The sequence below is a fragment of the Cebidichthys violaceus genome, unplaced genomic scaffold (assembly GCF_023349555.1).
Source record: "Cebidichthys violaceus isolate CVI_PGR_0920_01 unplaced genomic scaffold, fCebVio1.0.p SCAF_6, whole genome shotgun sequence".
NCBI classification, from domain to species: Eukaryota; Metazoa; Chordata; class Actinopteri; order Perciformes; family Stichaeidae; genus Cebidichthys; species Cebidichthys violaceus.
This window is the reverse complement of record NW_027176816.1, coordinates 1544625-1554726: the sequence shown is the minus strand read 5'-3', so window position 1 is coordinate 1554726 and position 10102 is coordinate 1544625.

Genomic DNA, 10102 nt, shown 5'->3' with positions numbered 1-10102 from the left:
GCTGTGATACCATCCCAAGTGGAGAAGAAGATGAAAGATAAATGCAAAGCAGTGGAGCTTATTACTTGCAGTTTTTTCACACTAAGATTATTATGTATTTGTGTATGTGGAAACAACTTTCTAATAAGTCACATTATATAAAGCCTTTATCAGCTGCAGTGGCCTTACTTATGTTAGATAAATCGTTTACTAAGTGTTTTACAGATCTGTTATAAGCCTCGTGCAGAGATAGTCATCCTGGATTTCCGAAAACTCGCAAAAACTTTCGACCTATCCCAACCTTAACCATTTAAGGTCAATGCATATAACTTCAACCATCTCGCCAGAGTTTCACAAATGGAGCGTTACCATCGAGACACGACCAACCATTGAAAGAAACAGATATTGGGTTTTGAAAAATCCTAATCCAGCATGACACTTGCTTTGTCTTTTATAGCTAAATCTTTAAAGAAGCTATGATCATAATTCTTATATCGGACAATGGATCACATAAGTACGTGAAAGGTGACGCTCGTAGTGACAAACCTATCAGTTTTAGCGTTACTGAGCTTCACAATGTTTTTCAGGTCAACAAACTGCCCACTCCCTAGCACTAGAATGCAGACAGTCACAGTTAGCAACTCTGTTAGTGCTGGATGTGTAAATAAACAACTGTCTAAGTTCCCCTTAGCAACTTCAAAAGTAAAAATATGTCTTTGTGGGTGTTCAGAGCTTATGTCTGCTGCCCCCACGTGATCAACATTTACAAATGCTTGATGGATAACACATGAATTCTACTAGAGTCAGATATTGAGATAGCAGTTAGTGCTACGCTGCTAAGCTAGGCTAGTATAATTTTTAGCTGGATGAATTAACCAGGTGTTTCTTTTTTCTCCATTATGAATTATTAAGATGTTTAAGGAACAACTTTTTTTTATTTCAACACAAGGGCAGGACAGTGTGAGTAAATTAGCTTTAGCTCAGGTACACTGGTTACCTTATCCAGCTAGCCTTAGCTAGCTTGAAGTACATTCATTGCGGTTTGTTTAAAATTAAGTATTTCATTACGAACGTTTCATATTTCTATACTTTTTGTATGGAAAAACAAATGTCACAATGTCAGATTCTGATCTTAAATCAATTTTGACCAAAATGTCAACCCTAACCCAAACCTGCTAGGAATAATCGCTTCAGCTAATTTACTGTTAGTGTGTGATTCACAGTATATTTTAATGCTAATACCTTTGTTTTGTATTTTGAATGCAGGACTTTTACTTAACAGAGTGTTTTTGTCCTGTGGTATTACTTTTTCTTAAGTGAAAGAGTGTTTCACCACTGGTTTACACTGCATTTCATTGCTTAGCTGTCATCTCATGTGATTTGTCACTGTGCTCTAAATGGAAAGAGACAGATTTTAATCCACATTTATTGTTCCCGGGGTTTCGATTTTTGCCTCTTTGGTGTTTGGCTCAGCAATTCAATTATTTCCCAAAAGAAGAAGAGGACCTGAAACACAGATTGTGTCTTCATTCTGTGCCTGTAGGACTTTATTCTAATAAACCTGTGCAAATTGAGTGCCAGGGCCACTTTTCTGGATCCTATGTACAAACTGAATGTGTCATTTCTTCCTCTGAATAATCTTGTATTAATGGTGTCTGGCCAGTTTCAAAATCAGACAGCAGCTATGTAAGTACTTTTAGCAATTTAGTTCTCAAATTGCGGCTGTCATGTGCAATTGAGGCTTCCCTCAATCACACATGGCCCCTAAAAAGGTTTTTGTCTCATGTCTCTGTCATGTCTACATCTCTGCACCTTTAAAGGTTCACTCAGCAACCTCTGGTGCAATTACACAAAAAGTTATATGAGGACAAGGGATACATTAGAAACACTGGTCCAGCTTGACATTCACGCACACACACACCTCACAGCATGGCCAGGCAGCAGGAAAGAGTCCGTTGTAGTTGCAGTGGAGACGGTGGGTTTTAATGACACGGTATCTCTCAGAATGCTGTTCCCATAATTACGCTCTGTCTGACGTGGATCTGTCATTGGCATTGATTGTTTGTCCTGATGCCCACCTCCTTGGGGGAAAAGTGTGTGAGTTGTAGAGGAATGGGAGGGTTAGGGTGGATGTTTGGATCTCCTCGTACTGGACAGGTTGCATTCAGGAGCCCATGGGAGGCCCAAACTGGAGCCATTGGTGAGATTGGTATCGTGTTAATGGCTCCACAGGCTCCAAGACACATAGCAGCTAAACCATAAGAGGCAGTGGAATGTGGAGCTCCCTTGAATCATTGTCATAATTAGGGACAATTGCACAAGCAGACCCAAGACCTATTGTGCTTGTTTGGAACCTGCTTAGTCTGACTTCTCTCCTGCCTCTCTACACTGCTTGTGTTTGTGTGTGTATTTTAAGGAATAGTTTGAAATTTTGAAAAATGCGTTATTTGTTTTTTTTGCCGACAGTCAGATGAGAAGATTGATACCACTCTCATGCCTGTGTGTTTTATATGAGGCTACAGCGAGGTGACAGTTAGCTTAGCTTAGCATGGTGACTAGACCAGCTCTGTGAAACTTGTCTCTTTTACACTTGGATTTTGTTAAACCAGGGGTTACTCTGATACTGAAGAAAACTTTAAAAAAACATGATGATTGTCAAGCAAGTTCTGGACTCAAAGGCTAAGGTGCACCTTTATTTCTACGATTTCAACGATATAATTTATGTTCATCTGAGATAATGATGTTCTCAGAAAGAGTAAGTCCAACTACATTTAAGAATGTGGATCATGTATGCGTGTTCCGATTTTACTGAGGTTGTTCTCAGGCTTCCTTATGCAACAGCAGCACTAAGCTCAGTTATTATGAAAATACATGTCAGACATCCAGAGTAATACATGCCTCTTCATATGAGATAATAAGGCCTTAAATAGGACTATTGACACTAATAAGGGCAAATATCCCTCATTATCTTTTCCCAGAGTGATAGCAGAGGATAGAGCGGGGCGGTGCAGGTGAGGGGACTCAGACGTGGGGGCTCCTGGGAATAAAAACAGCAGACCTGGTCATGTTGTGTGCCAGTAGCTCAGTTCTGAGGGACGAGTCTGGGGTTGATGAAGTGGATAAGATAAGGTCTTGCAGCGATAAGGCTGAGGGGCCCCAGAGTGATGAAGCAGGCGATACATGATTGGCGTCACTGGTACTTAAGAAAAAACTTGTGTTTAGACCAATAACTGCACAACTACAGCTCGTATGACGTATTTTCACTCTCTGAAAATAGTATATTAACTGGTGTTATATTTGTTGATCCAAATTGATCTAGTTGACCGTATCTTCTTAATGATTAACTTTATTTTATTTATTTTTTAAAGCTGTCAAATAAAAAATGTCTCTCTGAAATGGAGCGAAGTACCTGAAAGTACCTTAAATTTGCTTCATTACAGTAAATACACTGTCACATTTCACCATGTAGTGTAAAATCTCTAAAACAAGCCTCACACTTATAGTTAAATATGTGATTACATGTAAACTAGAAGCACAAACTTCATAACAAGAGGGAATCATAACTTAAAAACATATGAAAGTAGCAATGTGTAAAAGTTGTCCCTGATCTAATTTCTGTGATTGATGGTTAGCAGAAAGTTAACAAGAAACAAGATGTTGTTTCATGTCATTCCTTTATAACCGTTTCTTTCTCTCTCTTTCCTCCATCCCAGTCTTGTTAGCGTGTTACCTGTAAATCTCAATCATGGTCACGCCATGCCTCGCTCACCACATCCATTCGCCTTCAGTTTGGGTGAATCCACTCTTGGGTGATGATGGCGTTTCTGCACTTGCAGGTTCGAGGGACGAGCCATTTGAGCCTCTACCCACCCACACACCTTCCTCTGCAGCTTGACTCTCGGAAACACCTCAGTCAGTGTCAGACCAGCCCTTTCTCACCCTGCAGGGAGAGCCGGTGTGGTTTTTCATTACACAAATCAAGACTGTCAAACGATTGTGTATATCCTGGCGGGGACTGATCCAGTAGGCTCATAAATGCCCAGGCGTCTGCCATCCATTTGTTCACATGTGTGATCTCATATATCACACTTGTCACTCTTGGGCAGCTATAATCTCCCAGAAGCTTTTAGTAGAAATCCTGCTGACAGTGTTATTTGAAATGCCCTGTTACTATAGAGTCTACACATTTGTGAGAAAGATGAAAACACACAGAATAACCGCAAGGACAAAAAAAAATAACTTCTAAGTTCTTACAAGGAAATAATCAGATATGTACTGAGTCTTTCACTTTTTTTCTGCCTGTTGCTAAGACCTTTGCCTAAAAAGCTGGTGTATTACCACCTTAAGACACAGGGATATATTGAGCTGACATGTGGGAAGAGGTATTCAGTATGAAAGGATAAACACAAAACAGCAGTGTACTTTCACACAGTTCACAGACTGCACACTATAATCTTCCAAATCCTGTCAAAATCCTGGGGATGTACGTATGTTTCACTATTTAATATACGCACTCACTGTATGTACCTTCTTTCTCCCACTGCTATGTGATTAGGTGCATTTGAATGAGAGAGAGAGCATCTCTGGTTGTTTTGGCAGGGCAATAAAACCGTTAAAAAAGTAATATTTGTGGACGTAACTCTTCTGCCCTGAGACAGGTTTACAGTCTCGTGCTGGCAGGATGGATTCTTGAAATAAACTTTCCAGACCCAGGGAGTGAAAACAACTCCCTTTCTTTTGGGAGGGAGACGAGACTCGGCCCGATATTCATCAGTGGGGATAACCTCTGACCCCAGAATCATATGACGCTGAGTGCTGAAGATCCCGGTGCAGCCAGACAGTCTGTCTGAGACGCCATCTCTCTCTCTCTCTTTCTCTCTCTCTCTTCCCGACACTTTTTTCTCTCTTTTTTTCTGTCTGTCTCCCCCTTATTCCTCTTTCCTCACCTTTCCTGCTATCTTGGGGACTGTATGAAAATTGTTAGGGTGTGAGGAGGTGCTGAAACTCCACAAAGTTGTAACAAATAATTTCTTTGGACACATTCGTTGTCTTCCTCTCCCAAAACTGCAACACAATCCCTCAACATGTCAAAATAATGCAACAGTAATTAATTGATTCATTTCTTTTCATCATTAAATCTGATCTCAATTGCTGTACAGACAGACCACCCGGTCTTCAGCAAAAAATAAAAAAAATTGAAATATATCATATCATATATTGAAATATTACTTTTCAGATTCATTACAAGTTGTTGTATTAAGAATATTAGCAGTTGTTTGTTATTAGTATTAATAATGAGTAGAAACACAAGTTAGCAGTGGAATGTCAATAAGCACATTTACTCAAGTAAACTGTAGGTAGGCTTTGCAGTACTTAATTAAATCATTTCTATTTTATACTACTTTATGTTATATATTATTGTATACATCTACTCCACTACATTTTGGAAGCCAGTATTATTATACGATATATTATTATACTACTCAAAAGAATATAAACCAGTTGAAATTAGCCCCATCTTTACCAGCTACAGCATTAATGTGATGAACACATAAATGCATCACTAATTGTAATCCAGTGATATAATTTATATTTTTCTGAAATGGGCCGTTCTGGATAGTGAGTACTTTAACTGTTGGTACTTTAAGTATATTTTGATGAGAATATTTTTGAATTCAGGACTTTTACTTGAAACAGATCATTTCTACACTGTAGTATTGGTACTTTTACTTCCACCTCTGACGTACATAACCCTTCCCCTTTTGTGACACCCACCACCCCCCCTCATAATGTTCATACAGTCCCTTATTTGCCTACAAGACATGCACCCCTATGTCTTGTAACGCAGAATCAATGTGAAATGTGAAAGAAAATTAGAAATCTATCTAACAGAAATATTTTCCCTATAATTGCCCTCCCCAAACCCCTCAGATACCAGCATGCAGACAAGACGGTGGCCTCTCACCGCTCCAAACAATTACCATTAGGTAGGCCACGACAGAGCTTTTCCACACCGTGCGACGGACTGAAACAGCTGCTGACAAGCCCATTTCTCCTGAGCCCTGCTCCAGTCTGTCGTGATGCTCTGATTATGACACTGGTTTTCGGTTAAGGTATGAGCCTCAAGATGACGGCCTGATGAACAAATACCTAATGGGCTTCCTATAGCATTTGATTTGATTTAATCAACGTCCAGGAACTGCTAAATTGTCTCCATCTTGCAGCACCATACTGTAGCTAATTGCAGTGGCTTATCAGTGCGATCACAGGTTTTAAACTTAACACGATGCATTGGATGTCATGGTTGATTTATTGGAGTTTTTCTTTTTTTTTTTATAAGAGTCGCACAATAATTACAGAGCAACTATGGATAAATCTCAGGGTAGGATGCATTCATACTTTCACTAATCCAGACATGGAGCCTCTAAACATGTAATTACCTTATAAAAGAAGTATGCCCCATTTACATGCACTCAGATCAGTGAACAAAATGTAACGGCAGATAATGTGATGATTTTCACAAAGATAACTACCGGGATCAGGTGTTTATGCTCCAATCAGCGTAGAAGCATGCTGCTCAGAGCCTATATAATGAACTTGAGCAATTATAACTGCAATTTAATGTTCTCATCTGCAGACTATTACCTCATTTTTATTGCTCTGGTGTTGACATTAAATAAAATACATTTACTCATGATGTATGGTGGCAAAACATGATGAATATCTTTTTTTTTTATGAAAAAGTGGGTTGAAAGTGGCTGTGTCTCCCCTCCCTATGCTTACAGGCAGAGGAGGCCAAACCCCATGCATACATTTCGGTTCACTTCATAATTTGGCAACCATAAAGTTTGAGGCATTTCACTCAAGTGAGTCATGGTTTGAGTACAGCCCTGTGCCAAAGAAGTGTTGGATTTGAGTGCTGCGGTGTTCAGAATGAGGCGTAGAGCGTGAGGTGACATGTTTTGCTGGTATAGGGGATACGGGAGATACTCCTGTAATGAGTGCTTTGTGAGATAATGGTATGCACGAGCCCGCCTCCTGCTATGTTTCCTCACTCAGCTCCAGAGGCACAGAACAATGCCGAAACATGTCATGTAGACAAGCTTGGGAGGCATGCGGCGCTTGAGGAGGGGTTGGCAGAGCGTGTTGGCAATATAATCTGATTTTTACATGGCACATGGTTGTGTTCTATTGAATATAACTCCAAAGTACTCCTGACAGCTGTGGAACTCTGTTGCATGTGATCAAAAACACTTAGCTCAAGTTCCCCACTTGTATCTCCCGTATGCACAGTAAAGTATGTTAAAGGCCAGGTTCACAATTTGTCAAGTCTGTCTTAAAAAGAAAGAGCACATGCAGGGGTTGAACTGGGATTTGATTAACAAGCTCCATATATGTCATGGTCTTGGGTTTTGTTTAGTCAGTTTCCTATTTTATTTTGAAGTTTACTCCACTTGTTGTCTTGTTTTACATAATGCCTGGTTTGTGATTGTCCTCATGAGTTTCACCTGTGTCTTGTGAGCCCTGCTGTCACCTGTCCATCGTTATCTCCCTGTTTACTTGTGTATTTAGTCCATGTGCTTCCATTGTCTTGTGTTGGTTTGTCTCTCACCTTCGTTGCTCTTTGGATCTTTTACTTACCTGTTACCTGTTTAGCTGTCAAACAGCCTCTCAGACTCTCAGTCTGTGAGCCTTTTTGATTTATTTAAGTGTTTTCTTTGAATCTGCCAGCCTGGGGTGTGTGCATGTGGGTCCTTTCCTTGCTGCCTGCTCTACAAAACTGTAACAGTAAAAGACTTGGACCCAGCCGACACTGTTTCTGTTTAGAAACTTTATGACTTGTGTTATTCGCTGCTGTGCGTGTGTATGGGGACTGGTTGGTTAAGGGCGACTGTGGCAGAGAGGTAGAGCGGGTTGTCATCGGTGTGTGAATGTGAATTAGTTGAGGGAGCTGATGGGCAGATGGCCTCTTGTATGGGAGCCTATGCCATCAGTGTGTGTGTGTGTGTGTGTGTGTGTGTGTGACTGGGTGAATGATGACATGTAGTGTACAGCGCTTTGAGTTGTCGGAAGACTACAAAGGTGCTATACAAATTGAAGCTTGGTAGGGTCAACGACTTCAACTCAGATGTCGATGTTTTTATAACGATGGCAGCCGTGTAGTGCTCTCATAAATATATAGTTACAATGAGCTGATTACGGTAGAAAAGTGTTGATTTTGATGTGTCATAATTAAACCTAATGTTAACCTTAATTATAAACAAGAAAATTCAAATGATGCACTTCATATGAAAAAAGGTGGCCGACCCCTCGTCTAGACCAAGGAGCAGTGTGGCTAACAGCTGTGGCTGGCTGTGACGGCATTTCCTTGGATATTCTCTCACATACTGTGTCTTTATTTCCAGCGGTCAAGGTCCCATTGCAGCGCCCACCATGGATAAATGCTGCTTTTGTCAAGAGTTTTCACCCTCTGAGCAGCTGTCCACAGCCCCTCAGGCACTCTTCTGCTCAGCAACCCAAGCAAGTGCATGTCGGCTGTCAGGGCAGCAAGAAATTCATTCAAGTTGAGAGACAGTTTTCATTATAGCGCCAGGCCAACTTTAGATATCATGATGGAAAAAGTATTTCTCCCAAGATGCCCTTGTATGCAACGAATTAAAACAAGACACACCTTTGTACTGTGTGTACATAATGCATACCTCATTGGAATCTGGCTAGGATACATCTCAAACCATTTCACAATTCCTGGTAGTAACATGACTCACAGATGCCCCGTGGATCTTCCCAAAAGTTGGTTTGTAGTCTCACCAAGCTGTTAACTTTCAGAGATTATGTGGCCAACAACACAAACCCCCGATATTCAGCGCCTGAATGGAATGAACTTTTTCACTGCATATTCTTCAACTCAAAAGACGAAAAAACAGAAGATATGTTTATTGAAAACGTGGCTGATTAAGTACGGGAGATGCCATGAAGCCAGGCAGAGCAAGCGTGTCACTAACAAGGCCTTGACTATTACCTGGACTGACAACCAGAGAATGGGAGGAGAGGGGCTGGCTCCACACTGCTCAGTCAGCCAGAAAGCCTGCAAGCGGCAGGGCTAACGCAGGTCAAGTGATTTGGCGCCTCGGGTGTATTAAAGCTATTTACAAGGGACTAAAGGATTTACGTTGCTTCACCTATTCAGTCTGCGCTTTTATACGACCTGGCACCGGGCTGCTAAGATTTCTCTCAATCAATACGAAAGGGCAATAAAGAACGTTGCCTTTAACGGGTGTTTGGCTTTTTGTTCAGTTGCAGAGTAAAGGAGGTTTTTATGGGTGGCTCCTGACGCCTGGTGTGAAGGCAAACGTGTGAGATTACATGAGATCCCCCGGCACACACACACACACACACACACACACACACACACACACACACACACACACACACACACACACACACAAACACACAAACACACAAAAAGTCATGCATGCAGATGCACACAAATGTGTAACTATACTCAAAGTCTGGAGCATTTTGAAATTAGGGGTGACACTTTGACCTCACTATTCAGCATTTATTTTAACAGTTTTGTTTATTAATGTATTTATCAACATCTACATTCTTCCCGTGGGCATCCATAAGTGGAGGCTGCTGCCTAAACAGATAATGAATGACAATCAAGTGAAACAGTCGTAATAATATGTAATATTTCTTTATAAGAGAAATAATAATTGTTGTCAAACACTGTTTAAAATGTCCTTTTAACTGTGTGCAACTACAGTATAGTGTGTTATAAATCATTCATGAATTGCTTATAAATGCTAAAGAAGGGCTTTTAAATATTTGTAACTGTATTTAACATTACGTTTGTACCTCATGATAATCCATCTCTGAGCATGTACTATTTATACAAAAAAATCTATTTTCAGAGAGACATTCTTTATTTTTTATTGGGGTAGATATTTTACCCCTAATGTTCTTTCAACCCTCTTTAAGAACTTGAAAAACATATTTAAAATTGTTTTATCAGTTCAATACTTAATGACCTTTACTAGTTTTATGATCATTACTCATCCCAAACCTCAAATAAGTCCATTTGGATTTCCATTATTGGAGTTTGATCATAAAAGGTCTACCA